Raw genomic sequence first — 20,006 nt, 5'->3', positions numbered from 1 at the left:
GGTTGTTGGGCTGCCTTTTAAGGCTTCCTGACAGGCTGGCATTGCTGTTTACCCACTGCTCTGCAAACTGCTTTTTTAAAAGCAATCCAATCTCCCTTATCCTCTAGTCACTTAGGTCACAGCTGTGCCATCGAGCCTGTCACATAGCGCTCAGATATCAGTGGGCCTCACACAATCCAAAAGTGTCCAGTGTCCAAAAGTGTGTGCAGAGATTCAAAATCTCACTTATCCTCTAGTCACTTAGGTCACAGCTGTGCCATCGAGCCTGTCACATAGCGCTCAGATATTCATTGGGCCTCACACAATCCAAAAGTGTCCAGTGTCCAAAAGTGCGTGCAGAGATTCAAAATCTCACTTATCCTCTAGTCACTTAGGTCACAGCTGTGCCATCAAGCCTGTCACATAGCGCTCAGATATCAGTGGGCCTCACACAATCCAAAAGTGTCCAGTGTCCAAAAGTGTGTGCAGAGATTCAAAATCTCACTTATCCTCTAGTCACTTAGGTCACAGCTGTGCCATCAAGCCTGTCACATAGCGCTCAGATATCAGTGGGCCTCACACAATCCAAAAGTGTCCAGTGTCCAAAAGTGTGTGCAGAGATTCAAAATCTCACTTATCCTCCAGTCACTTAGGTCACAGCTGTGCCATCGAGCCTGTCACATAGCGCTCAGATATCAGTGGGCCTCACACAATCCAAAAGTGTCCAGTGCCCAAAAGTGTGTGCAGAGATTCAAAATCTCACTTATCCTCTAGTCACTTAGGTCACAGCTGTGCCATCGAGCCTGTCACATAGCACTCAGATATCAGTGGGCCTCACACAATCCAAAAGTGTCCAGTGTCCAAAAGTGTGTGCAGAGATTCAAAATCTCACTTATCCTCTAGTCACTTAGGTCACAGCTGTGCCATCGAGCCTGTCACATAGCGCTCAGATATTCATTGGGCCTCACACAATCCAAAAGTGTCCAGTGTCCAAAAGTGTGTGCAGAAATTCAAAATCTCCCCTGACCTATAGACACCTTGTACCTTGTTTTACATACTATATAGTTTGTTGGATTTTGTCTACATTTCTACCAAAAATGAGGAAGGCTGGTGGAAGAGGCCGTGGAATTGGGCGGGGGTTGGCAGCTGGTAATGATGGTGTTGGTGGTGGATCTGATGGTAGTGGCAAGAGCAAAATAGGACCGAATGCAGGAGGTGTTGAGCCTGCATCATCGTCTGGCTACATAAGGCCTCGAACGCTTAGTTTTCTAGGAGTTGGCAAACCGCTTTTAAAGCCAGAGCATCAGGAAAAAGCTTTGTCTTACATTGCTGACTCAGCCTCCAGCTCTATCGCCTCCTCTTCTTCAGTTGTAAAAAGTAAAAGCACTGAGTCGTCATTGGAGGCTCATGTTCATGAACCACACCTTTCCTTGTGTCCTTCACCCCAACCAAGATTGAAGGATGACGCAGGCCATACTACTGATTACTCAATGGAGCTGTTTTCACATACCATGCCTGGATTATCAAGTGAAATGGTGAATTACCCAGGCCAAGATGAATCTGACATGGAGTGCACTGATGCACAGCCGCTGATGGATGATTCTGCTGGTACATTCACTCAGAGCACTACATTGTCCTCGCAGTGTACAGAGCCAGATTCTGACCCTGATGAGACTCAGGTGCCCCTTCCCGCACACTATACCACCATACACGGTGACACAGAGGAAGGTGCACATGACATAGAAGAGGAGGTGATGGATGACCCAGTTGTTGACCCAGATTGGCATCCATTGGGGGAAGAGGGTGCTGCTTCCAATAGCTCAGATGAGGAGCATCCACAGCAGACATCGACATCGCAACAGCTGTTATCTGGCAGGCCCGGAGCACTCCAAAGACAGGTTCCAAACATCAAAAGAGTTGCTGGACAGCTTGTCCAGAGGGTCAAAAGATCACAGCGTGCTAGGCCGCAAAATGTCTGCCAAAGTAGGAAGAGTGCAGTGTGGCACTTTTTTGAACAAAATCCTCATGATCAGGCCAAGGTTATCTGTAAGAAGTGCGCAAAGACCTTTAGCCGAGGGAAAAATCTGAAAAATTTGAATACCAGTTGCATGCTTAGACATTTAACCAGCATGCACTTGCAAGCGTGGACACAACACCAAACCTCAAGTGCCACATGTGCAACTGATCACAACGAAGGTAGTCATTAACGCTACATTGTTTCCCCCACTGTGAGCCCACCGGTTAGCACAGCAGCAAATGTTGAGGTGTCGTTGCAAGGCCACAACAGTCAGGGAATCCCACTGTTATATCAACGAAAGACTGATTCTAGGCCATCAGAAAGAACACCAACTCCATCACCATCATCAACCCTCTCTCAGTCCCCCCTGTCCACCGCTACTTCCACCATATGCAGCTCTCAAGTCCAGCTCACCCTCCCAGACACTATGAGTAGGTCAAGAAAGTACTCAGTCTCTCATCCGCGTACACTGGGTTTGAACGCCCACATTGCCAAACTAATCTCGTTTGAGATGATGCCCTTTCGGTTGGTGGAAAGCACAGCTTTCCGCGAACTCATGGCCTATGCAGTACCTCGCTATGACCTACCCAGTCACCACTTCTTCTCTCGCAAAGCCATCCCAGCCCTCCACCATCATGTGAAAGACCGCATTGTCCATGCACTCAAGCAGTCAGTGAGCGGAAAGGTGCACCTCACAACTGATGCATGGTCCAGTCGGCATGGCCAGGGCCGTTACGTGTCCATCACTGCGCACTGGGTTAATGTGGTGGATGCAGGGTCCAAAGGGGACAGCGGTGGTGGGACAGTGCTGCCTAGCCCACGGTATAGGAAACAGTTGGCTGTAGGCGTTCCACCCTCCTCCTCCTCCTCCTCCTCCAGAAGCGAAAGCTCGTCCACAGAGCGCAGTCGTACGAGCACTCCATCTGCAGCTGCCACTGTTGCACACGATGTGTCCCCCTATCGAGCAGCTAGTGGAAAGCGTCAGCAGGCTGTGTTGCAGATGATGTGTTTGGGCGAAAGACATACCGCCGAGGTGCTGGCCGAGTACTTGAAGCGACAAACTGAGTCATGGCTGGGCAGTGTACATCTTGAGGCAGGCAAGGTAGTTAGTGATAACGGCCGTAATTTTGTGGCAGCCATAGCCCTTTCAAAACTCAGCCACATACCTTGCTTGGCTCACACCTTGAACCTGGTGGTGCAGTGCTTCCTCAAAAATTATCCGGAGTTAACAGCCCTGCTCCAGAAGGTGCGAAGACTGTGCGCGCACATCCGCCGGTCGCCTGTACACTCCGTTCGTATGCAGAAGCTGCAGCGATTGCTCCACCTTCCCAACCACCGCCTCATTATCGACATTGCAACAAGGTGGAACTCCACCCTGCACATGGTGGAGCGGCTGTGCGAGCAGAGGCAGGCCATAATGCATTTGTGGGAGGATACACGGCCAGGCACTTTGAGAGCAGACATGGAGTTGACAGGTGTGCAGTGGTCGAAGCTGAAAGACCTCTGTAAAGTTCTTCAGTGTTTTGAGGAATGCACACGGCTGGTAAGCGCAGACGACGCCATCCTAAGCATGATCATCCCACTTATGCGTCTGCTCATGCAAACTTTGACGCACCTTAAGGAGCAGGCGTCTGCAGCCAATGTTGATGAGGAGGAAGAGGAGGAGGGAATCCTTGATGACATTCAGCCATTGTCTGCTCAGGGACCTCTCCTGGACGAAGTGGAGGAAGAAGAGGAGGAGGAGGATGATGATGGGGATGATTACTTAGGGGAGGAGGATGCATCTCGTGGGGCAAGTGAAAATGTTGGCGTGGCAAGGTCTGGTACAGGGTTTGTGCGTGACTGGAGGGATGTGGATTTGCCAGAAAGTGCTCCTCCAACCAGCACTCGCAGTGCATCATTGACACCGGGAACATTGGCCCACATGTCAGATTATGCCTTGCGGATCCTAAAAAGGGACCCCCGCATTGCCAAAATGATGAATGATGACGACTACTGGTTGGCCAGCATCCTGGATCCACGCTATAAAGGCAAATTACAAAACATCATGCCACAGGAGAACCTTGACCTAATATTGGCTAATAAACAAGCAACTCTGGTAAATCGGTTGCTTGAGGCATTCCCAGCACACAGCAGCGGTGATGGTTCTCACACGAGCCGTACGGGCCGGGGGCAGCTTGACAGAGGTGTTCGTGGTGCACACAGCAGAAGTGGCGTTGGAGACAGGGGTTTCATGACAATGTTGTGGACTGATTTTTCAAATACCGCTCACACAACTGGTAATACTGCATCGATGGAAAGTGACAGGAGACAGCAGTTGTCAACCATGGTTACAAACTACTTTTCCTCCCAAATCGATGTTCTCCCACACAGGTCATTCCCCTTTGACTATTGGGCCGCTAAACTGGACACCTGGCCTGAATTGGCACAATATGCCTTACAGGAGCTCGCTTGCCCAGCTGCAAGTGTGCTATCGGAAAGAGTCTTCAGTGCAGCTGGATCAATCCTGACAGAAAAAAGGACCCGTCTGTCAACCCAAAATGTGGATGATCTAACCTTCATTAAAATGAACCATGCATGGGTTTCCAAGGATTTTGTCCCACCTTCCCCTGATGACACATAGGGTGACAGAAAAATGGCTTGCTTTGGTCCACCTCTTCCTGGGACTTGACCTATTTCGCCTTTTGCATCAGCTGAATGTCCAACATCAACATATGCCACTTTCTAAAACTCCCTAACTGTGCTGCCTCCCCCCCCATGGCCGGGGTCACCACCTAGCGCACGACACCGTGCGAGTGCCGTTGCCCTGGACAGGTTGGTAGGCCGACTCTTGGGCGCGGGCACTGGCACAGGGTCCCTCATAGTGCAATCAAGTGTCTCTGACGGTGGTGGTGCACACCCGCTGTCAGACACACCGCTGTACTATGAGGGGCCCAGTGCCAGTACCGACGCCCACGAGTGGGCCCCCCTTGCTTGGGCAGGGCCCCAGCATTTGCAATCTTTACCTCTCCCTGCTCCTCCTCTGTGTAATCTGGGCGGTCAAATCCATACTGTGCCTGACACCGTCTGAGCCTGCCTCCTGAGACATATATTTTGAATGTGTACGCTATCCATACATGTTATCCGGGGATACGGTACCCTTTCTAACCTTTGTGCAATCACGTGCAATCCATACTGGGCCTAACACCGTCTGAGCCTGCCTCCTGAGACATATATTTTGAATGTGTACGCTATCCATACATGTTATCCGGGGATACGGTACCCTTTCTAACCTTTGTGCAATCACGTGCAATCCATACTGGGCCTAACACCGTCTGAGCCTGCCTCCTGAGACATATATTTTGAATGTGTGCGCTATCCATACATGTTATCCGGGGATACGGTACCCTTTCTAACCTTTGTGCAATCACGTGCAATCCATACTGGGCCTAACACCGTCTGAGCCTGCCTCCTGAGACATATATTTTGAATGTGTACGCTATCCATACATGTTATCCGGGGATACGGTACCCTTTCTAACCTTTGTGCAATCACGTGCAATCCATACTGGGCCTAACACCGTCTGAGCCTGCCTCCTGAGACATATATTTTGAATGTGTACGCTATCCATACATGTTATCCGGGGATACGGTACCCTTTCTAACCTTTGTGCAATCACGTGCAATCCATACTGGGCCTAACACCGTCTGAGCCTGCCTCCTGAGACATATATTTTGAATGTGTACGCTATCCATACATGTTATCCGGGGATACGGTACCCTTTCTAACCTTTGTGCAATCACGTGCAATCCATACTGGGCCTAACACCGTCTGAGCCTGCCTCCTGAGACATATATTTTGAATGTGTACGCTATCCATACATGTTATCCGGGGATACGGTACCCTTTCTAACCTTTGTGCAATCACGTGCAATCCATACTGGGCCTAACACCGTCTGAGCCTGCCTCCTGAGACATATATTTTGAATGTGTACGCTATCCATACATGTTATCCGGGGATACGGTACCCTTTCTAACCTTTGTGCAATTACGTGCAATCCATACTGGGCCTAACACCGTCTGAGCCTGCCTCCTGAGACATATATTTTGAATGTGTATGCTATCCATACATGTTATCCGGGGATACGGTACCCTTTCTAACCTTTGTGCAATCACGTGCAATCCATACTGGGCCTAACACCATCTGAGCCTGCCTCCTGAGACATATATTTTGAATGTGTACGCTATCCATACATGTTATCCGGGGAAACGGTACCCTTTCTAACCTTTGTGCAATCACGTGCAATCCATACTGGGCCTAACACCATCTGAGCCTGCCTCCTGAGACATATATTTTGAATGTGTACGCTATCCATACATGTTATCTGGGGATACGGTACCCTTTCTAACCTTTGTGCAATCACGTGTAATCCATACTGGGCGTGAGAACGGCTGGCGAGCTGTTAAGCAAGCTACAGCACCTGTGGTTTGCACACGTAAGTTTTTCATTTTTTCAGGAATGACGGTTAGGCCTAATTCCGGAACTGCGGTTGACCTGCACTTACTGGGAAATCATCGTTCGTGGGTAATAATTGTAATCAGTGATCCCCATCACTAACGTTGTTCAGCGGGTTATCTGCACCTGTAAGCGACAAACGCTGGCCTTTTCAGTGTAGCGCACATGCAGCCACGGACATGTAAGGGCATGACACACCAGTTATTGGCCAATCTCATGTTCCAGAGCCTCACGTGTCCCTCTAGTAAGCCGGACTCGGACCGCGGGGCATGACGGAGTCTCGTTCGTTAACTGAATTAAGCTTGCAATGTGTGCATCTGTTCTGTAGCTGGCATGGTTGAGGTTTCCCAGGTGGAGTCGAATTTAACCGTAGGCTCCACTCCTGGTGGTGCCCTTCTGGACATTCCTTTAAGGTTCAGCTTTGCAACCATACTGCCCACGTAAAACAAACACTTTGCCTTCATGAACGCTGTTTGGAGGGTCATGACTCGTGGGAATAACGCCGCCCAATCAGTTAACCTGCTAGAGAGATCATTCGTTGCTCCCTAGCATGACATCACACTCCCTAGGAAGAAGGTAATGCCACTGTGGCGACCGTACTCCTGGGGGCGACACAAGTGCACTGATGCCCAGCCACTGCTCGATGAATCTGCTGGTACATTGACCCAGACCACTGCATTCCCCTCGCACGCTACACGGCCTGAATCTGACCCTGATGAAACTCAGGTTACCCTTCCCATATACAGTTCCATCTTACACGGTGACAAAGAGGAAGCTGCAGATGAAAGTGCAGGTTCGGCCCACCCGCCATCAGACACACCACCGTACTATCAGAGGCCCTGTGCCAGTGCCGTCGCCAACGAGTGTACCCCCCCTGCTTGCTCAGGATCACAGCACTTGCAAGGTTGAAATACTGTGCAGTGAGATGGAAGATGGGGACGACGAGGAGTCCAGACTAGTACAGGGATTCCCTAGCGAGGAGACTTATTTGATTGTTTTCAATGTTGGGACAGCAATTTTTGGGGAGCACTATACTCTGGAGAATGATAGATGGGGCCCACCATACACTGGAACATTCCAAAGGTGGACATCAGACACTGGAGCAGCATTTACAGGGCCCATTATACACTAGAGCATTAGAAATGGGGCCCATTATGTTTGGAGCATTATTTGGGCCCATAAGACAGTGGAGCTTCATCCATGGGGACCAACATATACTGTAGCATTATGTGGAGCTCATCATATACTGTTTCAAACATTATATGGGACCAATGATTCTGTATGGAGAAATAGATGGGCCTTGTCATGAGATGTAAAAAGTGAAGTATTTTTCATTGTACTATACCGCTATTTCTCTGCCGTATCGGAGCATGATGAGTTGTGGTATGTGTTAAAGGGGCGCTCTTTCGCCCAGGGCACATGAAAACCTGGAGCCAGCCCCCCCCACAACTTTAGCCAAATAACCCCCATTTTTCAGTGCGTAACTTGTATTATGAAGTTAATTAAGGTTGACAAGCTTAAGTAAGAAGAATTGATGCTTTTGGCATTCAAATGGGCACTGTAGGTGTGTTTCCTGTCCTCCTCTCACTGCCGACTTTTATTCCCCATTGACTTACATTGGGTTTCGTGTTTCGGGACGACCCCGACTTTTCCCTATAATCGGACGATCTTGCTCGACCCGACTTTTGGAAAAGTCGGGTTTCACGAAACGAAACGCGACCCTAAAAAACCAAAAGTCGCTCAACTCTACCCATCACACATTCTCCATCCCGTAGGCACATCTTCCCTCTTAAAGGGATCATTAGTATGGAAGTCAGAGCAAATCCATCCAGGGCTTTGTTTTTGACCCCAGGCCTCTCTTAAAGGGATCCCTGGTATGCAAGTTAGCACCGTTCCACTCAGCTCTGTGATTCTGACTCCGGGGTCTCTTAAAGGGATCATTGGTATGGAATTTAGGGCAAATCCACTCTGTGCTTTGGTACTGACCCCAGGCCTTTCTTAAAGGGATCTCCGATATGGAAGTCAGGGCAAATCCATCCAGCGCTTTGGTTCTGACCCAAGGCTCTCTTAAAGGGATCTCCTGTATGGAAGTTAGGGCAAATCCCTCAATGCTCTGATTCTGACCCCAGGGTTCTATTAAAGGGATCATTGGTATGCAAGTTACAGCAAATCCACTCAGCACTGTGGTTCTGATCTCAGTCTCTCTTAAATGGATCCCCAGTATGGAAGTGAGGTTAAATCCACTCTACGCTTTGGTACTGACCCCAGGTCTCTCTTAAAGGGATCTCCAGTATGGAAGTTAGGGTAAATCCCTCAGCTCTCTGATTCTCACCCCAGGCTTCTATTAAAGGGATGATTGGTATGGAAGTCAGGACAAATCCACTCAGCGCTCTGGTTCTGACCACAGGCCTCTCTTAAAGGGATCCCCGGTATGGAAGTTAGGACAAATCCACTCAGTGCTGTGGTTCTGATCCCAGGCTGACGGGATGATGTGGGATATTAGGGGTAGTAATCCGGTGGCTCTGGCTGATGAGATGATGTGGGATATTAAGGGTAATTGTCTGGTGGCTCTGGCTGACGGAATGATGTGGGATATTAGTGGTAGTAGTCCGGTAGCTTTGGCTGACGGGATGATGTGGGATATTAGGGGTAGTAGTCCGGTGGCTCTTGCTGACGGGACGATGTGGGATATTAGGGGTAGTAGTCTGGTAGCTCTGGCTGACGAGATGATGTGGGATATTAGGGGTAGTAGCCCAGTGGCTCTGGCTGACGGGATGATGTGGGATATTATAATGAATGTGGCTATGCAGAGTGGGCGGGGCTCTACACTCAGCTTTCTATATATATAGATATAATCATTATAATTTGTTATAACTAACCGTAGTTAGTTACTATGCCAGGGCTGCGCCGGGATCTTCAGCTAGTGTATAATAAAACAGAATGGGAGTACAAAATGAATAATGTGAAGTGGATTTTCCTGTGGCCATCCAGTACGTGGCTTGGAAAGCTAATTGGGGTGCATATAACTTTGGGGTAAGCCAGGCCTTGCATTCAATGCAACATTTTTTCAGGAAGCCCTCCTGTACCTCTCATGAAAGGGGTATTGGGGTGTGTCATAATTCTTGGCAGCCCATTAACTCACTGCATAGGCAATAACAGTAACAGACCCACTGTTTAATAATGGCCCTTTAAGAATACTAATGCAGCCTGATGGCCCTCTAAAAATAGGCTCTGTGACTTTAAGAGTCCCTGCTTCATAAATGAAACATGATGTGTCTGCTTATGTGTCACACACCACATGGCCAGCTAGGGTTGTTAAATGTTACAATGACATTTCTCAGTGAATGTAATTGTATTGGTTGAAAGCAATGCTAAGATTGAAATGCGCATCAAAAATGCTGCGTGTGAACATAGCTCAAGTGCTGGAGGAACATTTTTCTTTTGTGTTAATTAATTTGCCTTATATACAAGTCATTAACCTGGAAAGTATGTTCCTTAACATATTTCCCAGCAAAATCCATTTTGCTTTCGTTTTTGTATGTTTTTAGGTGCGCCTGTAAAAATGGTGTGAAACTCTGACAACATTGTTTACAGGTGTGACCTAAGAGTTAGAAATGCTTCCAGGAGCATTTGCCATGATGTTCCCGTGTCATTTGAGCAGTGTTTCCATAATTTTCAGACGTTTTTAGATCTTAAAAGGACCCCCGAGGGGGATCGCGGTAAAAATGCTCGGGTCTCCCATAGACTTACATTGAGCTTGTTGTTCTGTCCGAGTGTTATGTCCCATGAATGAGACAGTTTACATACTGTCCTGTGCATTTTACATGCTGTATTGCAGACTCTCATATTGTTTACTGTTGCTATGTTTCCTGTGTTTTGCATAGCTGAAATCCTCCCTTTCCATTAAGTTTGTCCCTTCTGTCTCCCTCTTCTGGGTGTGATGTCACTTCCTTTTTCTTCCCCCTGTGTCTCAGTCTCAATCTTGGCTTCATTAGAGGCACATGTTGCTTTCAGCCTGTCTGAAGAAAGTTTTTTACCTGCTGCTGTTTGTACGCATTCAACAAGAATTCTTAAAGAAATCAATGTCTCTTCTGGATTCTTCATAACGTGTGCCGGCAGATGAGTTGAGCTACTGTATCTGTGACCATCGCCAATTGTAAGTAAGGTGAAGAGATCCAGCATCTCACAGAGCCATATTTGCAGCCACAGGCCCCGGGGACAGAATACCGAGTACCCAAGTATTCCAATTTGCTCGACCCAAGCAATGAGCATCCAAGCATTTTAGTGCTCGCTCATCACTAGTAAACACTCCATGCAGGGAGTACGAAGATTTGGAAATATACAAATGCAGGAGGGGTAAACTGTAACAACAGACAGTTAAAACAAATCAACTTATCAGTCTGTAGCTCCCAGATGGAAGAGGTTGAAAGATCCCACAATGGCAGCGCAAGTTGTGCGAGACGTCTCTGAAGCAGTCCCAGATAAAATTGAAGCACTGTCTCTTTACCGAAGTGGTGTATCCTGGCCTTCCCAGATGTGGTCTCCCGATCCTGGAACACGTTGTTGATCAAGGGGTTGAAGGTGGCACAGCAAGTGCGTCACAAAGTGCTGCAGTGGAGGCCACAGCAGAGACTTCTGAATCAGCTTGTAATGCGAGGTCAGTACTGTAAAGCTTGTCAGTCACTGTGAAGGGTGCTGACTGGTCAGGGCTCTCGGGTTCAGGAGTCTGCAAGGTGCTCAGCTTTGTCCATGCACAGGTTGTGCCTGCAGGGGAGGACAGGTCGCCGAGTAGGCCTGCTGGTTGGCATGGAACAGCGGAGACGGAGTCAACCTTCTCCTTGCGTGTACACTGTCTTCCCACCAGAAGCCCCGTTTTTGTGCACTCAGCCCCTTTTATGTCCACCCTGCCCTCTACAGTCAGGTGCAAAGGTCTGCTCCAGTCAGAAAGTCCTTCCCCCGGCATCAATGGTGTCAGCCCTAACAGTTCCAGCCCGGGCACACAAGAAGTTTCCTAGCCCAGTCCATCTCCCTACATTTGCATGGCCTAGGAGGCGACAAGTAGGAGATCCAAGACACATATTACCTTCTGAGTGATGTTATCTTCTTAGGCTACTTTCACACTTGTGTTGCTTGCAGCTGAGCCGGGCTGCGCACTGCCGCCGCTAAGCTCCGCCTGTGGCCGCGCCTCCTCCTGTCAGCTCCGCCTATGGGCGCATGACACTGCATGGTCCTGCATACCCTATCTTTAGCATTGGGTACGCAGGCCGTGTGCAAGTATGCATTTTCCGGCACATGTGTCCTTTTGACGGTGCGCCGACCTGCGCCAAACGCACCGTGTTGCATTTTGGTGCACTCGGCGCACCGTCAAAAGGATGCATGCGCTGGCAAACGCATACCTGCACACACAATGCTAAAGATAGGGCACGCAGGTCGCATGCAGCGTCATGCGCCCATATGCGGAGCTGAACTGAGGAGGCGCGGCAGGGGGTGGAACTTAGCGGCGGCCATGCACAGCTCCAAGGAACGAAAGTGTGAAACCAGCCTTACATGTTGTTCCCTGAATTATGTCTTTGTAACATGGTTGTGCCCTTAGTCATATTGTCTTCTGACATGTTATTTTCAGAGTAATGTTTTTTTTAGTGGTATGTTATTTTCAGAGTAATGTTTTTTTTTAGTGGTTTTGTCTTCTGTCATGTCTCCTTTTTAAATATAGTATTTTATGGAATATTTAAGGCCTGTGACTTAAAAAAAAGACCTTTTACTATATATTTTAATTTAAACTGAGTACATCCTCCAGTTTGCATTTTTAATGATATAACTCCATAAAGAATTTTTACTAGACATCAATAAAATAAAAAAAGAAAACTAAAACCACAACTAAAACCACATGCAAAATTGCCCAAAATTTTGTAAAAAAAATTATAAATTTGCAAAAGAGTAAACATTGAAAATTAAATCAGCCACATGTGATCTTGGCTTAACAAAAATGTATGTGTTTAATTGAGATGTAGTTGGCTGTAAAACAACTGAAAAACAGGGAAAGCACAGAAGACCCTCTTTTAAGACAACAGGTTGGAGAAGATGACAATCTGTCAGTCCTTTAATATATGACCCATTGTATTAAGAGATCAATGGAGAAGAGAGAATGTTCAGCTCTGTCTCACAAGACGCCATGCTCTGTCAGAACGCTAATTACTCAAATGATAATCAAGTAGCTCTATGAACCTGAAGTCATGATGAGACGGCTCCATTAATGTTCTTGCGGATTTAGGATGCCGCAAATCTTTTATGGCTCAGATTTGCTCATAAGTATGAGCCAGAGAATTCCTGATGTTCTCCTAAGCTAAATATTTCTATAAGAATTTATAAATGGTGAATTTTCTACAAAGGCTAACCAGAGGTTGGTCTACTAGTTGATCTTTGAACAGTTGAGTAGATGTTGATCTATTCATGTGATCTGAAGGTCTAGTAGACAATGGAAATTTACTAATGCTTTGGTTGGCTACATGTTTTGGTAGATGTGACCTTTCTAAGGTGATATTTGGGTAAATGTTACTCTACATGTTGATCTATAAATGTGTTATTTCTAAGGCTTCATGGTCAATGCCACAATAAGGGCAGTACTGCTATCTGGGGCCCATACCAAATGTAGAAAAAAATGAGACCATCAACCACAAACCACTGTTTGACATACTAAAGGGTGGTGAACCCCTATCCTCCGATCAAGGCCAACTTACACCATCCCAGCTTTAGCCAAATACACCAATAACTTGCCACTCTAGGCCCACCTCCTCTACCATCATTATATGTTTCATAGTCCTGTGTGAGAAAGGGAGGAGATTGTGAGTTTTGGACTGGTGATCGTTTTTTCTCCGGGAGAGATGTCCGTTGGCAGCTTTCTTATAGAGAACACAGGAACACTCGACCAAGTGAAAACTCCTGTGTATGGAAGAGATGGCCAAGATGGCTGTTGGATGTCCGATCGGTCAAAGCAGCGTTCAGACGATGGCCATCTAATGTGTGAGATGACTTTAGGTGTAGCCTCAGATATCTGTTGAGTGTTTTCACTTTGAAAAGCTTTGAATCTAAATGCATATGAGCCCCATTCAATAAGGCTAATGACTGCTCGGCTAGCTGACACTGTTTTCACAGCTCGTCTGAGCAAATTCCACACCAAAATCTGCCTCCTTTAATTTTAATCGATGTGAACTACGACAAAGAGTTTTCCATTAGCGGTTTTAAAGTCCATGTTGTAGTTGTCTTCTAGGGTGGCAGGTGTGCGGGTCAGGCACGTGTGACTCCCTGCAGCATAAGTATCACTGCAGCAAAAGTATCGTGAAAATGCAATTATTACTACGGCAGTTAGTCTCGGCAGGAGTCAGGACCCCACACTATCTACCTGTCTCTTTTGGGTATGTCTGCTGAGTAAGCCCTTCTTTTTAATTCTATCCAGCTTTTCTATTCACCCTCCTACTCCTTCACAATGTTTACATATGCCTTCAGAGTGTTTGCTCCTTTAGTCCTCACTCTCCTTCGCTATCCCCAAACCACAGCACCCTCCAACCAAATAGTCATCTCCCCTTCCCTCTTTCCTCCCCACCTGACCTCCTCTGCTGAACTGCTCCTCAACCTCAAATCTGTCCGAATGAAACATAAAACAAGCTGCCCACTCTCCTTCTCCCATTTGCTCTCCCTTTCTCTGCTTCTCCTCACTGCTGGCGACATATCTCCCAATTCTGGACCCCCACAGCTCTCACCCCCCACTACTTCCCCTTCCTACTGCTCCCTATCTAATAAGAACTACCACAATCTTTCCAACTTAAAACTTGTGCCATTGACACCCAACCCCTGCTCCTTCTCTCGGGAGCACTTTGGAATGCCCGCTTCATATGCAATAAGCGCCATGTGATTCATGACCTCTTTCTCTCTCACAATCTTGCCTTCCTCGGCCTCACAGAGACATGGCTGACACCCTCTGACACCGCCTCCCCTGCTGCGCTGTGTTACGGCGGCCTCCACTTTACCCACACTCCTCGACCTGGCAACAGACACGGTGGAGGAGTAGGTCTTTTCCTTTCTTCCAACTGCACCTTCAACCCAACCCCACCTCTTCCCTCCCTAATCCTCCCCTCTTTTGAAGTCCACTCTGTCTGCATTTACTCTCCCTCCAACCTCCAAGTGGCCGTCATATACCGACCTCCAGGCCCGACCACTGCCTTCATTGACCAATTCTCTACCTGGCTTCTTCATTTTCTTTCAACTGACACCCCCACTATCATCATGAGTGACTTCAACATCCCCACTGATACCCTTCAGTCAGCAGCCTCCAAACTCCTGTCCCTTACTTCATCCTTTGGACTTACTCAGTGGTCCTCCTCAGCCACCCACACAGATGGACACACTTTAGACCTGGTCTTCACCTGTCTCTGCTCTCTTTCTAACTTCACCAACTCCCCTCTCCCTCTATCTGACCATCATCTACTCACTTTCTCATCCCTGTCCTCACCTGGCACCCATGTCCAGCAACACGCACAACCCCGCAGAAACCTTGCACACCTAGACACCCACGCGCTCTCTGACTCTATTCTACCACTGGCATCCATATCCTCACCCCATGACACAGATGGTGCCACTGCTTTCTACAATGCCACTCTCGCATCAGCTATTGACATGGTTGCCCCTCTCGTTCATGGCAGAATGCGACGTATCAACAGACAACCCTGGGACAATAACACCACTAAAAAGCTCCGGCAAGTGTCCAGGATTGCAGAGCGGTGCTGGAAGAAAACAAATTCGCAAGATGACTTCACCACATTCAAACAGGCAACACTCGATTTCAAATCTGCCCTCACCTCTGCTAAACAGGCCTACTTCACAACCCTCGTATCTTCCCTATCTTACAACCCAAAACAGTTATTCAAAACTTTTAACTCCCTCCTCCGCCCACCACTGCCTCCTCCAACCTCCCTCATCTATGCCAAGGACTTTGCCACACACTTCAAAAACAAGATTGACCAAACAAGGCAAGTCTTCATCACTCAACCACCACAACCCCTTTGTATACCAGACCAATGCCCAAACCCCATAACCTCACTTTCCAACATCACTGAAGGGGAACTTAAGCACCTCTTCTCCAAATCGCACCTCACAACCTGTGCACTTGACCCCATCCCACCTCCTCCCCAACCTCACCACCACACTTATCCCATCCCTAACCCACCTCTTCAACCTATCACTAACGTCCGGTACCTTCCCTTCTGCTTTCAAGCATGCCACAATCACGCCTATCCTTAAAAAGCTAACCCTCGACCCAACCGCTATGTCCAGCTATCGCCCAATATCATTGCTTCCATTCGCTTCCAAACTCCTGGAACAGCACGTCCACGCTGAACTTTCCTCCCACCTATCATCTAACTTGCTCTTTGACAATCTACAATCTGGTTTCCGCCCCCATCACTCCACTGAGACAGCCCTGACCAAAATTACTAACGACCTACTTACAGCCAAATCAAATGGACAATACTCTATACTCCTGCTTCTAGACCTGTCCTCTGCATTTGACACAGTTGACCACTGCCTCCTACTACAGATCCTCTCCTCCTTCGGCATCAAAGGCCTTGCCCTATCCTGGATCTCCTCATACCTTTCCAACCGCACATTCAGCATCTCCCACACCACCTCCTCATCCCACCCTCTCTCTGTTTGAGTCCCCAAAGGCTCTGTTTTAGGACCCCTACTCTTCTCAATCTATACACTTGGTCTGGGGCAACTCATAAAGTCCCATGGATTCCACTACCACCTTTATGCTGATGACACTCAGATTTACCTCTCTGGCCCAAACGTCAACTCTCTGCTGTCCAGAATCCCAGAGTGTCTATCAGCCATATCCTCCTTCTTCTCCTCTCGCTTCCTCAAACTCAATGTAGACAAATCTGAACTCATCATCTTTCCTCCACCTCACAGATCTTCCTTACCCGACCTAGCTATAACAATTAATGACATCACACTTTCCCCAGTACCAGAAGTCCGCTGCCTCGGAGTAACCTTTGACTCTGCCCTGTCCTTCAAACCGCACATCCAAGCTCTTTCTACCTCCTGTCGCCTCCAGCTCAAAAATATTTCCAGAATCCGTCCTTTCCTCAACCCTCAATCTACTAAAATGCTTGTGCATGCCCTCATCATCTCCCGCCTCGACTACTGCAACATCCTTTTCTGTGGTCTCCCTGCTAACACCCTTGCACCTCTCCAGTCCATCCTTAACTCTGCCGCCCGACTAATTCATCTCTCTCCTCGCTACTCCTCCGCTTCTCCCCTCTTCAAATCTCTTCACTGGCTCCCATTCCCTCAGCGTATCCAGTTCAAATTACTAATACTGATCTACAAGGCCATCTATAACCTGTCTCCCCCATATGTCTCTGAACTAATCTCCCGATACCTTCCCTCACGTAAACTCCGGTCCTCCCAAGACCTCCTTCTCTCCTCCACACTTATTCGCTCCTCACGCAACCGCCTCCAAGACTTCTCCCAAATAGCCCCTATTCTCTGGAATTCTTTGCCCCAACAAGTCCGACTATCAACCACATTTGGATCCTTCATACGGAACCTGAAAACCCACCTCTTCAAGAAAGCCTACAGCGTGCAATGACCCCGCTACCTCCTTCTCTTTCACCACTACCGGTGATATCACCTCAACCAACACCGGAACTGCTGCAACCCACCAACCTACTGTGTTGTGAGTTCATTTTCCCCTTTGTCACTGAGGTCTGGTGAACTCCCTATTCTGGTAAAGGAAGGTAATGAGCCTGATTATCAGGCACCTGAGACTAATGAGGATGACTGGCTGAGTGGAGTCACGGACTGGATATAAGGCTGCCGACGCCGTTCTGCCCTGCGGGTGATTTCTCTGTGGACTTTTAGGACACCAGTCTGATTCCTGCTCCTCTAAAGCTAAGTTTTTTTGCTTTGCCTGTTAGCATTTGTGTTTTGTTTTTGTTTTCCTTGCTTTTCTGGATTCTGCCATTCCCTGCTGGGGTGAGCTGAATCTCCTTTTGCCTGTTGCTCTGTCTTCAGAATATTCCTGAGTACTGACATAGCTTTTTTGAAGCCTAGCATCTTCAGGGCCTTTTTCACTGTCAGCCTGTTGGCTCTTATTTTCATAGGGTTTTTGACGGATTGCAGACAGCAGCCTTCCTGTCCTTTTCTATCTAGTTAGCTTGGGCCCCGTCTTTGCTCAGTCTATCTTTCTGTCTGTGTTAGTGTTTTCATCTTGCTTCACCGTCATTATATGTTGGGGGCTGCCTATTGCTTTGGGGTCTGCTCTGGGGCAGTTTAGATTTCCCCTTTCTTTCTTTAGGCCTATTTAATTCTCCGGCTGTGATCGAGGGGTCTAGGGCATCGTAGGAACCCCCCACGGCTACTGCTAGTTGTGTTGATAGGTTCAGGGGTCTGCAATTCGATAGCTGCCAACTTCTCTGGTTTTCTGGACTTAGCTAGCATTTCTGTTTTTGCCTCCTACGGTGACTCAATCATAACACTACTGTCTCCTTCCCCACCATCCTGTAGCATATAAGCCCGAAAGGGCAGTGTCCTCTCTCCCCTCTGTATCAGTCTGTTATTGTTAGTTTGTTTACTGTAAGTGATATCTGTAATTTGTATGTAACCCCTTCTCATGTACAGCACCATGGAATCAATAGTGCTATATAAATAAATAATAATAATAGTTGTAGTTATTACTGTTATTTCCCTTTTAACCTCCAGGCAACATCTGTATGGCGGTTGGGTGCGCCAGATGTATGTAGCGGGCTCAAGAGCTGAGCCTACTTCATAACCTGTGGGTACTGTCTGTGTTAAGCAACAAGAGGCAAATTTTGGGGTGAAAGACCGATACGATTTCGCCATGGGGGATCTTGACATTTCTGATGGTGGCTTTTCTTACGATTAATATAGTCATCATGACAATTTGCTAAGACCTTCTTGGTTAGCTACCTGTTGGCCTTAGTATATCGTTTCCCAAGACCTTCTTTGGGCGTCCATTACTTAATGGACCACTGGAGCTACTTGTCCTGGGGCCCATTTTGTTACTCTGTGTGCCACTACTTTTTTAAAGGCTGTTAATCCACATCGGACCTTAGATCACAACTATTTAGACAGTGAGCTGATCTCTCATTTTTTTTCTACTGTAACACTCTCGTGTGTCAAGCGGAGCACCCACTCGGCCCACATTATGAATTATTTGGTGTATAATTATGCGAGAGGTGACACTCCAGTGATCGCCTCCTGAATTATACTCTGATGTCATCACTCTCCTCTAGGGAAATCGCAGCCTTCATACCTAATTCTCTACTTTCCTACAGATCTGCCGTACATTGCTTTTCCCCCCTCTACTCCTCCTGTATCAGATACGTATTGTTTAATTCTTCTACATTATTACACCACTGAAATCTGCAGAATATTGTTCTGTCACCTCTCCCTCCTCACCGGGAGTGTACCAAGAAATCTAGGGAGTTACATAGTGATGGTCTGTATTAAGGCTCCGTCTCACTTAACCCATCACATTAAATGGAGACATCCATCCCCTTAGATGCCATGGTCATTGCTCACCAAGGCATCTAAGGAGGATAAACTGTTGGGATGAGAGCTAGCTCTAATCACAGCAGTTACTAGTTGGTATCTGCTGTGTAAAACTGCTGACACCTGACACGTATGGATCCTTCCCAATTTTCCTGACTTCTCACCTACAGAAACAGTGGATTTTGGGAGAAGTGGGTAGATGCCAGAAGCGAAGGGGCATCGGACCCTTCCAGTTTATGGGACCACAGCAGTCTCATGGTCTGTCTCCATTTGCGTCTATTCCTGTCAGATACATAGTGACATATTCTGCAGATTATTACCCTACTGACTGTTTTCAGAAATCTGCAGACCATTGCTCTGTTCCCTCTACTGTAGTGATATATTCTGCAGACTATTGCACCCCTGATTACTTCAGAGATCTGCAGAACATCGCTCTGTCCCTACTATGTCTCTGGGAGAAACACATTTAACCCTTCGCCTGCTGCACTCTCAACTCTTTCTGGCCCTCACCTTGCTTGCAGCGCCACAGGCATTCACGACCCTATCCTCGCCGCTTTGTCACCACAGTACCCTGACATGAAGGCGCGATGCACTTCCAAGTGTTTAAATAATTAAAGCTGAACGGCAGAGCGCAATATTAGGGGAAAAAATAATCGAAAGAAAAGATATTTCCTGCATAACTCATGTCCTCCGTAAAGTAATAATAATTATATTACAGGCAGAGGGGGGAGTTCATTATCTGGCGTTATATAAAAAATGTGTGGTGCCACGGAGGCTGCCGTGGTGCGATAACCCTGCTAAGAAACATAGTGTCCGAAATCAAACTTGAGGTTCTCAATAAACTCCTAAAACTCAGTCGCTGGAGGGAATGGTGCCCAACAGAGCAGTAGTGTAGTGTCTCCTATAATGTGGCAGCTCACCCCGTCTGTCACTTTCCCCTGATTGA

General features: G+C 47.6%; 1 protein-coding gene across 1 annotated transcript in view; it reads left to right on the top strand.

Annotated features, from left to right (window-relative positions):
• NHLH1 (nescient helix-loop-helix 1) overlaps positions 1-20,006 on the top strand; it is a 158,730-nt gene that overhangs the window by 125,691 nt on the left and 13,033 nt on the right. The window lies entirely within an intron of this gene.

This window comes from Dendrobates tinctorius, unplaced genomic scaffold (genome assembly GCF_039654945.1).
Source record: "Dendrobates tinctorius isolate UK_male_01 unplaced genomic scaffold, ASM3965494v1 ptg000019l, whole genome shotgun sequence".
Taxonomy (NCBI): Eukaryota; Metazoa; Chordata; class Amphibia; order Anura; family Dendrobatidae; genus Dendrobates; species Dendrobates tinctorius.
The sequence above is the reverse complement of the archived record's forward strand: the minus strand, read 5'-3'. Positions and strand labels throughout refer to the sequence as shown.